Genomic DNA, 20,059 nt, shown 5'->3' with positions numbered 1-20,059 from the left:
GGAATGGGACAGGTGAGTGATTATGGGGTATGGGAATGATGTTAATGGTAAGGTTGACGTGTAGGAAAGGGAAGGGGAAGTGTGAGGCGTGGTTAGGGGAATGGGAAGTGTGAGGTGTAGGTAGGGGAAGGAGGAGGGTGAGGTGTAGGTAGGGGAAGGGAAAGTGTGAGGTGAGGATAGGGGAAGGGGAAGTGTGAGGTTTAGGTAGGGAAAGAAGTGTGAGGTGAGGGTAGGAGAAGGGGAAGTGTGAGGTGTAGGTAGGGGAAGGGGAAGTGTGAGGGTAGGGGAAGGGAAAGTATGAGGTGTAGGTAGGGGATGAAGTGTGAGTTGAAGGTAGGGGAAGGAGAAGTATGAGGTGATGGTAGGGAAAGGTGTAGTATGAGGTGTGAGGTGAAGGTAGGGGAAGGAGAAGTATGAGGTGAGGGTAGGGGAAGGTGTAGTATGAGGTAGTGAAAGGTCAGTCAGTGTTCCCTGTGTGGTTCCTGTGGTATGGGTTCCTCCTTTGTTCCCTCCCTTCTGCCTCCTTTGGATCTTAGGACCCCTGTATTGTTCCCCCGGCCATACCAGGTATTCACCTCCCGTCACCAGCACCGTCCCGTCTTCGTCTGCTATACCTGCATCTCTTACTCCTCCTCCTGGTCCTTCTCCTTCCTCCTCCTTCTCCATACCCAGGTTGTCCCCCCATCCCACAGAGCCTCTTTCTTCACCTGCAGATAACCATCTTCCATCGGACACCTTTTTCCTCCTCCCTCAACGTCACTTCCTCCTTGTCTCGTCAGGTGTGAAGCTCCTCCTCCTCCTCCTCCTCCTCCTCCTCCTCCTCCTCCTCCTCCACCCGCCAGCTTCCCCTGCGCCAGCATTACTTTTGGCCACTTTTATCGCCGCTTCTCGTGCCTCGCGCGTGTCAGCCCTCCTCAGGGGCGGGTGTTAACAGGAACTGTGTCATCGCCAGCCGGCGACCTGCTCGTCCTAAGGGAAAGTCTCGGGGGCAGGAGTGAGGGGACGAGGCCAGTAAGGGGGAAGGAGGAGTGAGGGGACCAGGGAGGAACTAGAGTGAGGGGAAGTGAGGCCAGGAGGAGGGAATGGAAGGTGCAGTGAGGGTAGGAGGAACCAGTTTGAAGGGAGCGAGAGTATGTGGAGGGATGGAAGATCAAGAGGAGGGAATGGTTGGGTATGAGTCGTATGGATGATGAGATGTGAGGGCAGCTGTGGCAAGGCTTTGACATAGGGTAGGTGAGGGGAAAGAAGAGCAAGGGTGAAGGGAAGTGAGGGCATGGGGAGGAAGTAAAGGCACGTAACGCTGGGAGTGAAGGGCAGTGGTGAGCTGAGGAAGGCTGGAGTGGAGAACCTGGGGTGAGTGAGGAGCAGTGTGGATGTGAGGAAGGCTAGAGAACCTGGGGTGAGTGAGGAGCAGTGTGGATGTGAGGAAGGCTGGAGAACCTGGGTTGAGTGAGGAGCAGTGTGGATGTGAGGAAGGCCGGAGAACCTGGGGTGAGTGAGGAGCAGTGTGGATGTGAGGAAGGCCGGAGAACCTGGGGTGAGTGAGGGGCAGTGTGGAGGTGAGGAAGGCCGGAGAACCTGGGGTGAGTGAGGGGCAGTGTGGAGGTGAGGAAGGCTGGAGAACTTGAAGTGAGGACGACTCGGTGGGAAGAGGAGGTAAGGGAAGGGAGCAGGATATGGAGGACAGGAACGGAGCAGAGTTGTAAGAAGGAGGGATGGGTGGGTAGCGACGGAGGAGGGTTGTGGGAGGAGGACGAGGAAGAAGAAGAAAGGGAATGAGAGTTGAGGGAAAATGAAGAGAAGAAAGGAGGAGGAGAAGACAAAGGCAGGGGGAAGTGTGTTGGGTGGGGGGAAGTGGTCAGTCCATCAGAAAGAAGAGGCTGGAAGGGTCCAGGAAATTGGGACACCGCCTCAGATGGACCTTTTGAATGAGCTCCTCGCCTTTGATCGCCCTCCGGAATTTCAGATTTGAGAGGGACGATCCACATCTCCATTTCTGGTGAGATTTACGATTGCTATCGACGTTCTTCGGTGTCGATTCGTTGCCAGTAGTATGGTGGTGGGCGGGTGGTCTAAGAGGGGCGGTTATCCCGGCGGTACAAATGGGAATGTGGCCAAAACGGTTGCTTATGGGTTCATACGGTTGTGGGAAGCTTTGTGAGGGATTGTCCATGTCTCCGTACGGTCTTGGTGGAATACGTCATGGTCTTTAAGGCCCGTGCGTGACGTAATCTCCCATCATTATGGTCCCTCACATGTACGTAGAGGGTGGTCTTTGTGAGAGGGTCTTCTTTTTTTTTCTTTAACCAGCTGAGATCTTCGCGGTCTTCACATATTAGAGGTCTTTATTTATCAGCACAGGTCTTCGTCAACAGCAGGGGGTTCTTGAACAGCAGAGGTCTTCTCGTTCGGAGGTCTTTTATCAGCTCAGGACTTCACTAGCAGCAGAGGGGGGTCTTTATAACACCAGAGACCCCTTCACCTGCAGGTGACTGTTATCAGCAGAGGACGTCATCTATAGGAGGGGATGGGGTGGGGGGGTTTCTCGTAAGCAGGGACCATCGCCTGCTGGGACATTCAGCGCTGGTGTCGTCCCCAGCAGGGGGCCTTCACCAGCAGTCGTGGCCTGTTGTTCATGCCAGATACCACACTGAACTTCAGAGCTTTGGGGGAAAAAAAAAGAATTTATTATTTTTTCGTTCTGCTCGTTAATCTTGCGTATGCAACAGAGACTCGTTTTACCAGGTGTACTACGACAGTGAAAAAAAAAAAGATGTTAAGATTTATCTCATTCTCTTACCTTGAAAGTCTTCGAAAATTAACGTATGTACGTAATATATCGACATTCATGATTAAGAATAATAAAATTGGGAATTTCAACAGCCGAACAAATCGCCTGTCTTTTGTTTTTTCTTTTTTCTTTTTTCTTTTCTGAAATAGTGGTTACTTTTGTACCTCTAGCTTTGGTTTCGCCCATAGGGGCGAATGGGGGTTAGGGGAGTGGGAGGGAGATGGGTAGGTAGAGGTGTGGCATGAGGCAGGGAAGGTCGTGTTTTAAAGCCGAGAGGCTGGTCACGGGCAACAACAACAACACACATGGTTTTATTTTATTCATAGAGCGGTTGGAAGGAGGGGGTTTAGAGGGTGAGGAGGGAGGGGTGGGTGGAGGGAGGGAGGGGTGTAAGGGAGGGAACCGATAGGGCTAGGGAAGGGGTGAGGGGGGATAGGGGGAAGTGTGTGTGTGTGGGAGGAAGGGAAGATATGGGAGAGAGAGAGAGAGAGAGAGAGAGAGAGAGAGAGAGAGAGAGAGAGAGAGAGAGAGAGAGAGAGATCGTTGGGAGTGAAAGAGAGGAAGGGAGGGAAAGAGCCAGAGAGAGAGAGAGTAGAGAGCAATAGGAGGAGTAGGAGGAGAGCACCAGGCTTCATTAGAGAGAGAGAGAGAGAGAGAGAGAGAGAGAGAGAGAGAGAGAGAGAGAGAGAGAGAGAGAGAGAGATTCGAACATTCGTGGAGCACTCGACACACGGCCGTGTGGAAGAATCCCTCATCTTTATCATAGCTTTTTTTTTATCCTCGTCAGTTTCAGTTGCTTCACTTGTCTTTTTTTTGTCTTTTTTTTTTTCAATCTCGTCTGATAGATGAAGCGTACCTGATGCACCACCTAGGGGGAAAAAAAAAGGTTAAGCAGCTTTGGATTCGCGTGGGTTTATGTAGGTACATACACTTCCGATGTTGTGGTGTTCCATAGTCTCATTATTTCCTCCCCCTCCCTTGTCGGGGTGGACCACGTCGCTGTGGCACGGCCGCCCCCCGACCTGGCCTGCCTCACTGGACGGGGCTCCCCGGACCGACGCCCCCCGACTTGGCCTGCCCCACTGGACGGGGCTCCCCGAACGGCCGCCCCCCCGACCTGGCCTGCCTCACTGGACGGGGCTCCCCGGCGCGATTTAAGGCACCCGTTCCCAGAGGGGCCAGACTCTGGCTGGTCGCATTCATCCCGGTGCTTCGTGTCTCACACACACACACACACACATACACACACACACACACACACACACACACACACATATATATATATATATATATATATATATATATATATATATATATATATATATATATATATATATATATGTGTGTGTGTGTGTGTGTGTGTGTATTTTCGTTTTCTTTTTTTATCCACTGATTTGTAGTGTGTAACTTTTGCTACTTGCTGTTGTTATTGTTGTTATATAAGGGCTTGATGTTATTGCTCTATGTTCGTCGGGTTGCTCCTGTTCGAGGTATCGCAGGACTGGTTGTTCTGCGTTCATGTTCTTCATAACTGCGTATTCATTTACCTGTCTGCGCGACTTACGCCCTCATGGTTATTAATACCCGCTGGTATGTCTTGTCGCAGCCGCCGGCCTTGTGTGTGTGTGTGTGTGTGTGTGTGTGGGAGAAATCCTGGACCAGTGCGTCTATCAGACCTTGGCCCACTGCGTGTATCAGACCTTGAATCACCGCGTATATCTCTAGACCTTGGACCACCGCGTATACCAGACCCTGGACCACCGCGTATACCAGACCCTGGACCTCTGCGTATATCAGATCCTAAACCACTGCGTATATCAGACCTTAAACCACTGCGTATATCAGACTCTAAACCACTGCGTATATCAGACCCTGGACCACCGCGTATGTCAGACCCTGGATCTTTGCATATATCAGACCCTAAACTACTGCGTATATCAGACCCTAAACCACTGCGTATATCAGACGCTGGACCTCGGCGTATATCGGACCCTGGACGGAGGGGCCTGGAGCACCCGTCACGTCAGGTTCGTGGTGCCCTGACCCAGCCCCTGGTGACTGTCTCTCCCGTCCCGTTCCGGAGCCCTTCCATCACACGCCTGATTGACCGTGAATCTAGGCAATTTTGCAGCAGATAGCGGTATCCTTTAACATTCCTTATGGCCAATTTCCCCCGTGTTGTGGAGCCTGTGTGTCATCCTTACTGCGGGTTAGCATGGCATTATCTGGCCGCGGGAGTATGGCGTTATCTGGTCGTCATTTGCGGCGAAGATATGGCCGTCAGGAAGGTGGTGCACACCGCCCCTGGCGATGGTGGGTCGTGGTAGTTAGGAGGAGGGAGGAAGGAGAGCTGCTCTTTCACCCTGGCTAATGGCAAGTGGTTTTAGTCGTCTCGTGTTGTGGTGCTCCAGCGTTGCTGGGGATGGTGGTGCTCAAGCGTTGCTGGGGATGGTGGTGGTGGTTATGGTGCTCCATCGTTGCTGGGGATGGTGGTGGTGATGGTGGTGCTCCATCGTTGCTGGGGATGGTGGTGGTGATGGTGGTGCTCCATCGTTGCTGGGGATGGTGGTGGTGGTGGTGGTGCTCCAGCGTTGCTGGGGATGGTGGTGGTGGTGGTGGTGCTCCAGCGTTGCTGGGGATGGTGGTGGTGGTGGTGGTGCTCCAGCGTTGCTGGGGATGGTGGTTGTTGTGGTGGTACTCCAGTGTTGCTGGGGATGGTGGTGGTGGTGGTGGTGCTCCAGCGTTGCTGGGGATGGTGGTGGTGGTGGTGGTGCTCCAGCGTTGCTGGGGATGGTGGTGGTGGTGGTGGTGCTCCAGCGTTGCTGGGGATGGTGGTTGTTGTGGTGGTGCTCCAGTGTTGCTGGGGATGGTGGTGGTGGTGGTGGTGCTCCAGCGTTGCTGGGGATGGTGGTTGTTGTGGTGGTGCTCCAGCGTTGCTGGGGTTTGATGGTTATAGTGCTCCAGCGTTGCTGGGGTTGGTGGTTATGGTGCTCCATCGTTGCTGGGGGTGGTAGTGGTTGAAGATGGTGGTGATGGTATATAGTGGTTGCGGTTCCCCATCGTTGCTTGGGGATGGTGGTGGTTGTGGTACTCCATCATCGCTGGTGGATGGTGGTGGTTGTGGTTGCGTGCTGGTGGGACGATCCTGCCACTCCTGCCGCAGGTTTTATCGCCGCCAGGATGTACGGCGGAGGCCGAGCCTAGATTTAGGAGGACGTGGGTAGGGGAATAAAAGGTCTTTAGGATCTTACTGACAGGTGCTTTGTTGGCGGGGAGACACGTGTCACTTGCGGCCACTTGGTTGTCCATAGGGTAACGTGGGCTACGGTCGCGCGGCACACACCCACCTCCCTCCGTCCGCCCGCCCGCTCCACCCACCTCCCTCCGCCCGCCCGCACCACCCACCCCCGCGGCCTGGCTGGGATGTCTTGCCCAGCGGCCACATCATCGTGAGGTGAGGGGAGATAATTCCTCGTCCTGGGGACAACCTAACCACAATTTGCCACTGTCACGCACACTACACAGGACGTCCCACGTGAAAAAGCGAGTGATTAACTCTCTAATTGTCGGTGAAATTACGTTCCTGGTTAAACATAGCGATCATTTCGTCATCTGATTATAAAGCCGTTTGACTACAGGTGCAGGGGGAGGGGGTAGCCACGTCACTGCTCGTGACGAGGCTCTGTTGGCGCGGCGTCCCATTGTAAGGAACCCGCTGTCGGAGGTGGCCAATCCGCCAGTCCTCTGGCTCTTGTATATGCTGGTGCAGGCTGGTCCGTTTGTGGTCTTCGTGACGGCGTTCGTCATCACGGTGCCCTCGCGGACCCCCACCCCCAGCCTGACCCACGTGTCTAGTTTACCGAGAAGAGGGGAAAAGGGGGGTGTTGAGTGTATGCAGGACGCATGTTCGATCCCCGCGGAACTTTCGCTGCACTCGCGACTGGCAGGCGAGAGCTGATGGCCACTTCACCAGGGTAATGGCCGTCCTGCTCAAAGCCCAGCACAGGAAGCCCGAACTTTGAACTTGGGAGTTGAGTTCATACTCCTGATCATTACGTCTCCACTTGACAGTCGGTCCGCTGGCGGGGCGGGGCTGGCGCCGCCGCCTCCGCGGGGGTACGCGCGTCAGCCTCCCCCCTCCTGCAACCGACACGTGCCACAGATGTCTCTCTCTCTTTATGCCGGGTCGTGAGGTGAAGTTACCGCGGCTGAGCTTAATTGCCGGGAGTCATGGCTCACGAGAGATGTCGGGGGCCAGCTGAGATGGACTGTTGTTGTATATACATGATGATAATGTTATACAGTCGATGTTTCTTCCGTAAATGGGGCTATTTTTGCCATAGTGGTGATTTCCGACGTGATTTCTCGTTCGTACGGACAACGCAAGGCGTTAGCTAGACTTGATGATGGGCTGGCCTGCCAGCAGGAGCGTTCCTCGGGTAACATGCAGCGGTGGGTGTGTGGGTCCTCCCTACACACACACACACACACACACACACACACACACACACACGTGTGTGGTGGGGTTGATGGTGGAGAGAGAGCCGAGGGGGTTGGTTGGAGGAAGAGTCATCGCGACTCGCGGTGCTGTGAGTGTGGGGGAACACGTTGCTAACTCAGATAATTGGTGCATGATGGTCATTACCTGTACAGGTGAGGGAGGCACGGAGTGGGGAGGAACCTCTCCTCCCTCCTGTTCCTCCTCCTCCTCCTCCTCTCCCCTCTACTGCTGCAGGTGATGTGGTCGCCCATGGTAGTTATTGATTTGTGGTCGCTGGCGTTCTGTTTGGCTGACCCCCTCCCCCTCCTCCTCCTCACCACCCACACCACAGTGGTCTCCTGATGCTGCTGTTGTGGTGACCAGAAACGTTGGTGCAGCTGCTGATGTGGTTGATTCCCTGCTGCCCGCGGAGGCTGGTGTTAGCACTTCTGCTGCTGCAGTTGTTCAGCAGCTTTTTGTCGCTTTCGTGGTCTCCTCAGCAGCCAAGCGTCTCAGAGGGTGGTGGTGGTGGTGTGTGCGTGTATAGGGTTCCTCCTCTTCCAAATCCACTCTCGCTCTACTCAGCTACGGCTTACAGTCGTCCTCCTCCAGTGTGTACATTTCCCGTTTATGGTATCAGTCTCTGTAGACTTCCTGATCCCCTCGCCATGTTTGCATCTTGTTCATTTGCTGTTGTGAGTGTAATTCTTGTGCCGTTACTCGACTCTTCTCATAAGGTGATATTCCATTGTGGATTTCTCCCTCTTCAGTGATTCTTTACATTACAGTTTAGTTTCGTCTTTTTTTTCTTCCCCCACCTCATTTTCAGGCCAGGGGTGTACGTGGTGTTGTGGACTACGCTTCATTTTCTCTACCATTCAGTGCCTCGCATTTTCTTCTTCCCAGATCACCAATTACTTGTTTTTCTTCGTTTTCCCTCTTTGTATGTTTGTTTTTCTGGTTCTTTTGAGACGAAGAAGCGTGATTGAACACAGACTATCTTTCTTTCATATTATATCTACCTGTTTTCCAACACACACACACACACACCTCTTACCCTCCTCCCTCATCTCCTCCCTCTTTTCTCTCCCTCCCTCCCGCACACCTTCTTCACATTGCCTTCCCTCCACTTGAACATCCCCTTGCCACCACTCCCTCCTCCATACGTCCCTCCATAGATTTTTAATCCGCAGCTGGTCGAAGCCGCCCTCTGAAATTTTGATGAGCATGGCCGGCGACCAATCAGGGGATGGTGGGGGGGGGGGGTGTTCAAGAGGAAAATTGTCTTTTTAACATTTTTTTTTTTTACCCTCAACTTATTTTTAGGTACAGGAGACGGGCGCGTGGAAGACACGCTTTAAGATGCCGACCTGAACACCCAGAGGCATATGTCTTTTATTAAAGTCTTAAGTCTAAATATATCTTTGATGAAAGGGCAAGAAAGAGTGCGCTGATGTACCTTTGTCCCTTTTCCGTTTGATTAGATTTTCCCCTTGCTATTTTTTGTTGTTGTTGTTGATGCATTCCTTTTATTTTTTTATTTTTTGTTATGGGGACATTTTTTTTGCACGAGTTTGTGATTTTTGAACGAATTGGTCCTCTGTAGATGGAAGGATCCCTTGGGTGATTTTGCTTGACGTAGTACACGATCAGTCATGACGGTACAGGGTGGTGTACGTAGAGAGAGAGAGAGAGAGAGAGAGAGAGAGAGAGAGAGAGAGAGAGAGAGAGAGAGAGATGTTGGGGGGCGGTGGGTGTTGGCTGAAGCAAGGACTTCAAGGTGGGGGTCCTTGAGAGACTGTGTGTGCACTGGGTGGACTCTGTATGTTGGGTGTGTGTTGGGGAGAGGAGCGAGGGAGGGAGGGTGAGGACCTCCTACAGACTGGGCCAGAATCTGGCCTGGTTTAACGTCGTTCTGGCCTGCCTCAGGTAGGTGTGGGAGGGTCATAAGGATGGGTACAGTGCTTCTGGTTGGTTTGAAGACTTTTTTTATTTATTTTTTTTTCTACACACTGGTTTAGGTGTAGATATTATTGTCTGGTTTAAGGTAGCGTTCGGGTGGGGAAGGTATTCTTTCTTGGTTTGGTTTTGGCCCGATCTACGTAAACGTTTTTCTGGGGGAGGTTGTGTCGGGCATTTGAGTCGCTTCTAATTGGTTTTCAGGACGTAGTTTAACTAGCCTAATGGCTGTCACTAGTAGACTCTCGGTAGACCAGGTCGATTTTGGCTAGGTAGATGCTATTTTTTTTCTTACTATTTATTAAGGTTTAAAGTGGTGGATGTTGGGTTGATGGTGTCGGTGGTGAGGTGTGTGTGTGTGTGAGTGTGAGTGATGCAAGGGGAGGAGGAGGAGGGGACGTCGGTCGGGTGCTCTGCATGTTGGCTGTGTGTGTGGGGAGGAGGGTGTTCTGGGGGCGCCTCCGTCGTGACCTTTGTAGGTTATTCAGGAGGTGACGCCCACCTGACGAACTCGGGTGTGGGCGTAGCGGGTACTCGGACGGCGCGGCGTCCTGGGTGGGTTTGTGGTGGAGGGGCGTTGGGGCGCGGAGGTGTGTGTGAGAGAGAGAGAGAGAGAGAGAGAGAGAGAGAGAGAGAGAGAGAGAGAGAGAGAGAGAGAGAGAGTCTCTGCCTGAGAATAGAGTCCTGTGAGTTTCATGTGTTCGAGGTAGAATGCATAGATGAAAAAAAAGTCTGGGCCAAGGAGGGGAATTTGACAGCCACTAAGACGAAGGCTGCTTGCGTCGCCGTCACTGACCCTCCCCTTAAGAAGCAGGCGGTTGTAATGTGCGCCTCCCCGGTCGGTCGTTGCTGAGAGAGAGAGAGAGAGAGAGAGAGAGAGAGAGAGAGAGAGAGAGAGAGAGAGAGAGAGAGAGTGGGGGGAATAAGCATACCCTTGAGAGAGGTAAAGCCTTTTGCCCATTATCGTAATGTAGCATTTTACACCATCATTGCAAGTGTTAATTAGGCCCAAGTTGATGAAGGGGGAGGGGGGTTTAGCCACAGCACCACCCCCACCACCGCCACCATACACACCCACCACCGCCACCATACACACCCACCACCGCCACCATACACACCCACCACCGCCACCATACACACCCACCACCGCCACCATACACACCCACCACCGCCACCATACACACCCACCACCGCCACCATGCACACCCACCACCGCCACCATAAAGGCCCACCACCGCCACCATACACGCCCACCACCGCCACCATACACACCCACCACCGCCACCATACACGCCCACCACCGCCACCATACAGGCCCACCACCGCCACCATACACGCCCACCACCGCCACCATACACACCCACCACCGCCACCATACACACCCACCACCGCCACCATACAGGCCCACCACCGCCACCATACACACCCACCACCGCCACCATACACACCCACCACCGCCACCATACAGGCCCACCACCGCCACCATACACGCCCACCACCGCCACCATACACACCCACCACCGCCACCATACAGGCCCACCACCGCCACCATACACATCCACCACCGCCACCATACACACCCACCACCGCCACCATACACACCCACCACCGCCACCATACAGGCCCACCACCGCCACCATACACGCCCACCACCGCCACCATACACACCCACCACCTCCACCATTCACACCCACCACCGCCTCTATACAGGCCCACCACCGCCACCATACAGGCCCACCACCGCCACCATACACACCCACCACCGCCACCATACAGGCCCACCACCGCTACCATACACACCCACCACCGCCACCATACAGGCCCACCACCATCACCATACACGCCCACCACCGCCACCATACACACCCACCACCGCCACCATACAGGCCCACCACCGCCACCATACACACCCACCACCGCCACCATACACACCCACCACCGCCACCATACACGCCCACCACCGCCACCATACACGCCCACCACCGCCACCATACACACCCACCACCTCCACCATGCACACCCACCACCGCCACCATACACACCCACCACCGCCACCATACACACCCACCACCGCCACCATACACACCCACCACCGCCACCATACACACCCACCACCGCCACCATACACACCCACCACCGCCACCATACACGCCCACCACCGCCACCATACACGCCCACCACCGCCACCATACACACCCACCACCGCCACCATACACGCCCACCACCGCCACCATACACATCCACCACCGCCACCATACACGCCCACTACCACCACCGTACACACCCACCACCGCCACCATACACGCCCACCACCGCCACCATACACATCCACCACCGCCACCATACACGCCCACCACCGCCACCATACACACCCACCACCGCCAGCAGCCACCATACTCGCCCACCCCCGCCAGCAGACTCAGTATGTATGGCCGAAGAGCAAAAAGCAGCGAGGGGCCTGAACTGGGCGCATTTCAGTTAGTGGAGCCAATTTGTGGAGTCAATTGGCTGCGTTCAGTCCTTGTAATCCTGGGCGGTAGGGAGGAAGCGAGGTACGGGAGAGGGAGGGAATGAGGGGGAGTTAAGAGAGGAGTTGTGGGGGGAGGGGAAGGGATAATTAGTGGTTATTAGTATAGCAGTGATAATGGTAGTGAGAATTAGTATATTAGTAATGATCATATAGGTAGTAATCATTAGTATATTAGTAATGATCATATAGGTAGTAATCATTAGTATATTAGTAATGATCATATAGGTAGTAATCATTAGTATATTAGTAATGATCATATAGGTAGTAATCATTAGTATATTAGTAATGATCATATAGGTAGTAATCATTAGTATATTAGTAATGATCATATAGGTAGTAATCATTAGTATATTAGTAATGATCATATAGGTAGTAATCATTAGTATATTAGTAATGATCATATAGGTAGTAATCATTAGTATATTAGTAATGATCATATAGGTAGTAATCATTAGTATATTAGTAATGATCATATAGGTAGTAATCATTAGTATATTAGTAATGATCATATAGGTAGTAATCATTAGTATATTAGTAATGATCATATAGGTAGTAATCATTAGTATATTAGTAATGATCATATAGGTAGTAATCATTAGTATATTAGTAATGATCATATAGGTAGTAATCATTAGTATATTAGTAATGATCATATAGGTAGTAATCATTAGTATATTAGTAATGATCATATAGGTAGTAATCATTAGTATATTAGTAATGATCATATAGGTAGTAATCATTAGTATATTAGTAATGATCATATAGGTAGTAATCATTAGTATATTAGTAATGATCATATAGGTAGTAATCATTAGTATATTAGTAATGATCATATAGGTAGTAATCATTAGTATGTTAGTGTAATTAGAAGTAATCATATAGTATTGATAGTAATCATATAGTATTGATAGTAATCATATAGTATTGGTAGTAATCATATAATATTGGTAGTAATCATATAGTATTGATAGTAATCATATAGTATTGGTAGTAATCATATAGTATTGATAGTAATCATATAGTATTGGTAGTAATCATATAGTATTGGTAGTAATCATATAATATTGGTAGTAATCATATAGTATTGGTAGTAATCATATAGTATTGGTAGTAATCATATAGTATTGGTAGTAATCATATAGTATTGGTAGTAATCATATAGTATTGATAGTAATCATATAGTATTGGTAGTAATCATATAATATTGGTAGTAATCATATAGTATTGGTAGTAATCATATAATATTGGTAGTAATCATATAGTATTGATAGTAATCATATAGTATTGGTAGTAATCATATAGTATTGGTAGTAATCATATAATATTGGTAGTAATCATATAGTATTGGTAGTAATCATATAATATACCAGATGGTAGGGTATGTTCAGGTGATCAAGACCAATGATACACCAGCAGCAGCAGCAGCGGCATGGTGATACTGGAGCTAATGTTGGCTGGGCGTCTTTTTCTCTTGGCGATGGCGGTGTTCGGGGGACGAAAGAGGCCTCATCCAGGCCATGGATGCCTTGTCAGGGCTAAGAGATAGAGAGAGAGAGAGAGAGAGAGAGAGAGAGAGAGAGAGAGAGAGAGAGAGAGACTAGGGTGAAAAAAAATAATAACGTGAGTTTTGGAGGACGTAGAAAACATTTGTTTTTTTAAAGGTCATGTTGTTGTTGTTGTTGTTGTTAGGACAGACATTAAGGGGGTGTGTAGAGTTCCAGGGCTTAGCCGCGGTATAAGGAAACAGAAATCGCAACGACCCATCCTTGGATGGTCGACAGCCATAGAGTTGATCACCCCGACGTCGTAGCCCTGCGAAGTATCACCCGGTGTAGCTTATGGTAAGTGGCACATAAGTAGCTCAGTTCTCGGGAGCAGAAACCAAAGCAGTGTCTGTAGGAAGAGGGGAAAAGGGAACAGACATTGCGGCCTAGGGACGAAATGGGCCAAGTCTGAAGGTCAGACTGAGAGACTTGATTGATTGGATTGCTTTTGGTATGAGTCAGTCAACTGATTGCGAACGTAAGAGGTAGAACATGTAACAGGTAAGTGACCAGTGCTCCATGTAAGGACAGATCAATCCTGTGTATAATCGAAGCAGCTGATCAGAAGAGGAGAATTTTTTCCCTTTGTTTTTTAGCAGTATCCCCCCGGCTTTTTACAGCCAGACTTAACCTGTTTGTGTAATGTGGGGGTTTGATTTACTGTGAGATGAAACCACACTCAGCAGAGGAGATGGGAAAGTGTTTATATGGATTTTGGAAAGGGAAATGTATAAAGAACGTGGGTTTTAGAGGCATAAACCTAACTAGGAGGCGACTGTATCGAGAAATCCTGTTCATACCTGAGTTTACTGAGGCAGTTTTGAGGGGACGCGAGGTAGGTCGAACAAAAGATGGAGCACCGAGCTTGTGGGTACGTTCTGTCATCTGCGGAAGCAAGGAAGTCGTTGGTAACATAGAGGAAGAGTGTAGGAGACAAGACGGAACCTTGAGGGACGCCGCTGTTACATGTGGAGAGAGAGAGAGAGAGAGAGAGAGAGAGAGAGAGAGAGAGAGAGAGAGAGAGAGAGAGAGGAGGGGGAGAGGGTGATGCGTGATCAGTCATGGGAACCGAACAGCCACCAGATTAGGAGGTATGATGTGAGAGAGCCAGGTGGGGGAAGAAAGCCAAAAGAGGGGCGCTTTGTAGGTCAGACCTCAGTGTCACACACCCTGTGAGACGTTTTCGATGTGTCAGTTGTTGTATATGTTTGTGTGTGTGTTTGTGAACAATCTCTCTCTCTCTCTCTCTCTCTCTCTCTCTCTCTCTCTCTCTCTCTCTCTCTCTCTCTCTCTCTCTCTCTCTCTCTGTTGTCTCGTATTTCAGATTTTCTCTTTTTTCCCTCGCAACGAAATCCTTTCCCTCGTCACAAGTGCCACTTGACGTGTATGCGACGTCAAGGTCGCCCGAGAGAGGAGGCCGGGGGAGGAGGGGAGGGATGGGAAGCTGGCTGGTTCGTGCTGGTCGTAAATGACAGGGGTAGGGGAGGGCGCTCGCGCTCTCCCTACCCTCATTATAAGCTCCACACTTAAAACACGAGTGGCTCACCTCTCCTCACATGGCTGATACTCGCTGATCATATACATGACACGTATTTCCACCATTATCTTTGCCTCCGATTCATGGATGTGCTCATGTGGATGGCACACGTGCGTAGCGCTTTCACCAGAACTTTCACCCGTCTCTTCACTTTGACTTTGACATACGAATGAATAGATGTATCCTTGTATTATGCGTGTGTTTACGTCTTTGTGTAACTGGTAATTGGTGCTTATTAACTTGCGGAGTTTTATCCGTAAATGTGATTGGGATTTTTCGTAGAGGTTCAAGGATTTCTGTCAAAGGGCAGGTGGGAGTGGAGGAAGACGACAGTAAAACACGGCAGATCAGCGGAAGTGACTCCACTGTGGCTCTTTCCTCCTGAAGGAGGGAGGGGGGCAGTCCGAATGTCCTTGATGGGTGGAGGGGGAGCGAGGGAAGCCACGGCAGATGCACGGGAGGAATGCAAAAGAGAGGTTCGGGAGGTAGGGCGCGCGCGCGCTCGTGTGTGTGTTTGTGTGTCTGTGTGTGTGTGTGTGTACGGTGGGTTGTCTGTAGTTCGTGGTGGCTGGGTAACGTGTCGTTAGCTGTAGGTGCTAATGCCACGCCAGTGGTAGTTAGGCTGGTGGTGATGATGGGTTGGTTTGTTCGCGGTGTCAGTGTGTAACCCGTGATTAACGCTATGGTCAGCTGGCGGCGACTGGGACCACTATAGGGTCTTATGGTCGGGTTACGCCATGGCGCCCTGTTTACAGCCGAGCCGCTCTTTCCACACACACACACACACACACACACACGCTGGACTGCTCTCTCAAGTGTCCTTGTTCGCGTTATGTATTATGAAGTATTTTCACATACATTGTGTACCCACGTAGTGCTGTCTGACGTCTTTCGGAGGATATGCAAAGACTTTTTCGCCCAGATTCCTCACATCACAAACGTAGATCAACTTCGAAGAGCGAGAGGGACTTTTACGTGGAGCATAATCATTCACTAATTACCTGACGTGGCGGGGTAATATCAGAGAGCGTGTGGGTGTCGTTCCTCTCTGTCTCTTCATCTGGTCCCTGGATGGCAGTCGTCGGTATTAGGGCCGATGAGATATGTCCTGGACAAGCGACCAGTAGAGTGGACCAGACCGGGCCAAGATGTCTTAAGTTATATAGGCCTACGGGGCCCCCTGGGTTCCAACAGCCTGACTCAGCAGAGGGGTTAGGCCGCATCTTGGTCACAGGCCAGGGTCAGGAGGGTGTTGGAACATAAAGGCCTTCGACACCATCGTAACATATGGTCCACCCAGGCCTGAAGTGTAGGAGTAAGTAGGGAGGACAGATAACAGGAGACCTGATGGTCTGTGATCGTGTTATCATTGGTTATCTTTTATTTGTGTTCGAACAGTAAAGCTTAATGCCTCCGAAATCACGGCAAAAGATGGATGGATGTAGTTTTGTTGAATTGTGTCTTTATGTGGTTTTGGTATGTACTTACACACACCCTCCCCCTCCAGCATAATTGTGGGATGGGAGGTAATGTGTGGATTGTGCCATATGTTGGCTGAGAAAGGAGAATAGCTAACCTTACCTGAGGGTCCTTGTGTATATTTCTAGATAACTTGAGCTTCGCATACACAAGCCGCCCAGGGTCGAGCGCATGGGTTCGAATCCTGGTTGCGGCAGTCGGGGCCACTGTCAGTCCAGCCGTTCATCCACCCGTAGGGGTTGGTCGATGAAAATGGGTAACTGGCTCAGGCCTAGGGTATATGTATAGCGTTAATGGGATGGCTTTGATTACGGCCTCAGTTGCTCGTGCCGTCTCGGCTAGAGAGAGAGAGAGAGAGAGAGAGAGAGAGAGAGAGAGAGAGAGAGAGAGAGAGAGAGAGAGAGAGAGGAGGAAGGTCTCAAGCTCCGTGGGGACCAAGTGTGTTGCATGTTTGTGCTGCTATCGAGATCTAGGACGCATATGGTTGTAGATTATTTCTTTCCCCACCGTGCATGAGTGGGTTAGATGATGACGGTGATGGTCTTCAGTATACGTGTTATGTATGGATATTGTTCATCGACGACGAATTGCAGTGTCAGGTTATTATTGTCCTCTGCAGCGCCGACGTGCGTGAGGTGGAGCTAGGGTGAGGGAGGAGGAGGAGGAGGAGGAGGGGAAGAGGTCAGTAAATGACCATAACCTTCACCAGATACGGCGGCGGCGGCGGCGGCGTCTGTCCCTCCTCTGAGGTGCCACAACCTGTGTAGCTCACTCTTACCAGAGCTGCTTCCTCCTAGCGCACGTCTGTCGTTAGTATGGCTTGAGGATGCGCCTCGTAGCGTTTGGCGTGGGTGGCCCCTAGCATTTTTCCACCGCTACTCCGACGCTCTGCTCAAGCTGTGTCTATACGTGGGAGCATCAGGGTCCTTTGTTGAGGCGAACTGGTCCAAATTGCGGAGGAATTGCTTATACAAAAGGTATGAATTATAACTGTGAGTCGGCGTGTATGTAGCGTACTGGCACAATGGGTTAGTGATCAGCTACGTGCCCGCTAACTGGTACTTACAATTATACCTTTTGTGTACGTGATTCTCCCAAAATATTGGACTGGTTTGCCTCAACAAAGGCCTCTGATGCGCGCACACACACACACACACACACACACACACACACACACACGGACCATGAGGCAGCTTTGGGTCGGGCCCGCACGGGTTCGAATCCTGGGCGCGCAGCAATCGACCCACACCCATCCTAGGTGTTCATTCTCCCATTAGGGTTGGTCGCTAGATGGATATCCGGCTTAGGCTGGTGTGTGTGTGTGTGTGTGTGTGTGTGTGTGTGTGTGTGTGTGTGTGTATACACATTGGATTAGAGGCTCTGTACGTATGTATACAAGGTTGAGAGATGTGGCAACACGAGTGTAAATCTCTCTCCACGCGCGTCACACACACACACACACACACACACACACACACACACACACACAGGATGGAATTTACACCATTGTATTTATGATTGCCATGGTCCATTTTTTTTTTAATAATGGTCTTAGGAAAGTTCCTTTCATGTGCAGAGCGCATGTCGTACGGGAGAGGCGATTTTTTGTGTGGCCTTGCTATTTTGTAGACTCCGACCGTGGCACAGAGGGCGTTGTTGATGTGTGATGGGGTAGTGAACCCCGATGTGGTTAGATGAGGGGTGGGGGTTGTGGTTATTAGTTGGGGTGTAGGCGTGGGGAGGGGTTGTAGTTAGGTGAGGTGAGGAGGGAGTGGGGTGGGGGGAATTGTAGTTCGTTGAGGTGTGGGAATGTGGGTTAGTGAATCGAGATGTGGAGTTATGGAACGCTGTTCCTCCATCGCCCGAGCCGAACTTCCTCCCCTACCTCCACCAGGGGTGCTGGAGGGGGAGAAGGGAGGGGAGTAGACGCGCTGGACAACACACCGGTGGTTTAATGGGGGGGAGAGATGAGGTCAGTGGAAAGGGGGGTGTTGGGGTTAGATAAACCAGAGCGGTTCTGAGGGTTGGGGTGGGTGAGTGGTTTACAGGTGATCGGGAGGTGCATGGTACCTGGTCATACCTGCTCAGGCCAGTGTGGAATTTCCTTTCGTGTATCCTGTAATGGTGTGTTGTGTGGCGTTCCCTGGTGAGTTTTACACTTATGATGTTTTCCTGATATATATATGTGTGTGTGTGTATGTGTGTGTTTCCCCGTGGACTCAGCAATATCTTGATCACGCGCAAAATTGTATTTTCCAATATGTGTGTGTGTGTGTGTGTGTGTGTGTGTGTGTGTGTGTGTGTATGTGTGTGTGTGTGTGTGTGTGTGTGTATGTGTGTGTGTGTGTGTGTGTGTGTGTGTATGTGTATATGTGTGTGTGTGTGTGTGTGTGTGTGTGTGTGTGTACTCACACACCAGACACACACAAGAATGTATATAAATGATGATAATTACCCCGGGACAAGAATTTAAGAAAGAGTCTTTGTGTTGGCCAGGATCTCTTTCCTGAGGCTCCTGCAACCGTAAGACTGCGCTGCTACCAGTAGCTTGGAAGTGTAAACTCCATTGGAGCGAGAGGGTCTTCCACGCTACTCCTCATGATACAGCCGTGCCAAAAAAAAGAATGACTTTTCTCTCGCAGAGTAACAGGCGGAGTCCAGCAAAATCCTATAGCTACTTCTCTTCGTTGTATATCAACTAACTTATATTTCTTTCTCGTATCTCCCTTGATGATGTGATTATTGCACGAAAGCGCGCCTGGGAACTTGAAGTGTTTCATTTCCCCGTGGACTTGTAGGAATTTCATGTGTGGCGGGGTGGCGACGGCAATGGATGAAGGCATCATGCATGAATAGGTACATGTGTATATATGTATATGTCTGTGTATGTATATGTATGTATACGTTGAAATGTATAGGTTTGTATATGTGCGTGTGTGGGCGTGTATGTATGTACATGTGTATGTGGGTAGTGGGTTGGGCCATTCTTTCGTCTGTTTCCTTGTGGTACCTCGCAAATGCGGGAGACAGCGACAACGCATAATAAAGATAGAAGTGAAATATGAAATAATATATATATATATATATATATATATATATATATATATATATATATATATATATATATATATATATATATATATATATATATATGGCTTTAGACACTGAAAATTATATTTGTGTGTTTGGACGTATAATGTATAAGGTAACACGGAGGGAGTGTCCCTCAGTGTTGACAGTGAGGGAGGGTAGTGGGAGCAGTGTAACATGTTGTCATCCACGGTACAGTAATGTAATTTCCTCCTCCAGGTACGTGTGTGTTTGTGGCGGCGCGCAGGCAGGAGTCTGCTGTCTGGCGTGAGTACAGCTCATAAACTCTGTAGTAGTAGTAGTAGTAGTAGTAGTAGTAGTAGTAGTATTTGTAAGTAGTAGTAGTAGTATTTGTAAGCAGTAGTAGTAGTAGTAGTATTTGTAAGTAATAGTAGCAGTAGTATTTGTGAGTAGCAGTAGTAATAGTATTTGTAAGTAGCTGTAGTAGTAGTAGTAGTATTTGTAAGCAGTAGTAGTAGTATTTGTGAGTAGTAGTAGTAGTATTTGTAAGTAGTAGTAGTAATAGTATTTGTAAGTAGCAGTAGTAGTAGTAGTAGTAGTAGTGTTTGTGAGTAGTAGTAGTAATAGTAGTAGTTGTAAGTAGTAGTAGTAGTAGTAGTAATAGCACTAGTGGTTGTTGTTATAGCAA

At 50.1% G+C, this 20,059-nt stretch overlaps 1 protein-coding gene across 7 annotated transcripts in view; it reads left to right on the top strand.

The window, feature by feature from the left end:
• Window positions 1-20,059, top strand: part of spri (Src homology 2 domain-containing protein sprint) — a 558,675-nt gene that overhangs the window by 195,956 nt on the left and 342,660 nt on the right. Inside the window, exon 1 of one of the 7 annotated variants that reach the window (XM_071661637.1) lies at window positions 19,635-19,677. The exons of the other annotated variants lie outside the window; for them this stretch is intronic. The gene's annotated coding sequence lies outside the window, so the exon portion shown is untranslated. Of the gene's footprint in view, window positions 1-19,634; window positions 19,678-20,059 lie in introns of those variants that run through there. 7 annotated transcript variants of the gene reach the window in all.

The sequence above is a fragment of the Panulirus ornatus genome, chromosome 5, assembly GCF_036320965.1.
Source record: "Panulirus ornatus isolate Po-2019 chromosome 5, ASM3632096v1, whole genome shotgun sequence".
NCBI lineage: Eukaryota > Metazoa > Arthropoda > Malacostraca > Decapoda > Palinuridae > Panulirus > Panulirus ornatus.
The sequence above is the reverse complement of the archived record's forward strand: the minus strand, read 5'-3'. Positions and strand labels throughout refer to the sequence as shown.